We start from the raw sequence: 330 nt of genomic DNA, 5'->3' as shown, positions 1-330 counted from the left end.
AAAAATTTTTTTTATACCTCAAAACATGTATAATAAAGCCTCAAATTTCATTTTCCATGATCCATTGAATAGTTTCCAAGAAAAAAATTCCCAAAAAAAACGTTCATTTTTCAGTGCGCCTGGGTAGTATAAGCCCTTAATAAACATATAAAGAAGTAAGAATAAATTAGGAGGAAAAATGGAAGCTATTAGAAGGTAAAGATTAGCTGCGGTTACTCTTATGTTAATAGCAACTAGAGAATGAAAACAAAAAATAAAAAAAAAGAATTTGGGCGAAAAAATGGTTAATGCGTAGAAACATCCCAGACAGCACAGAATATTTATGATAAA

General features: G+C 29.1%; 1 protein-coding gene across 1 annotated transcript in view; it reads right to left on the bottom strand.

Annotated features, from left to right (window-relative positions):
* Positions 1 to 330, bottom strand: part of LOC108722217 (protein NPC2 homolog) — an 11,294-nt gene that overhangs the window by 8,566 nt on the left and 2,398 nt on the right. The window lies entirely within an intron of this gene.

The sequence above is a fragment of the Mycetomoellerius zeteki genome, unplaced genomic scaffold, assembly GCF_001594055.1.
Source record: "Mycetomoellerius zeteki isolate Tzet28-1 unplaced genomic scaffold, Tzet1.0 scaffold199, whole genome shotgun sequence".
In the NCBI taxonomy this organism is placed as follows: Eukaryota; Metazoa; Arthropoda; class Insecta; order Hymenoptera; family Formicidae; genus Mycetomoellerius; species Mycetomoellerius zeteki.
The sequence above is the reverse complement of the archived record's forward strand: the minus strand, read 5'-3'. Positions and strand labels throughout refer to the sequence as shown.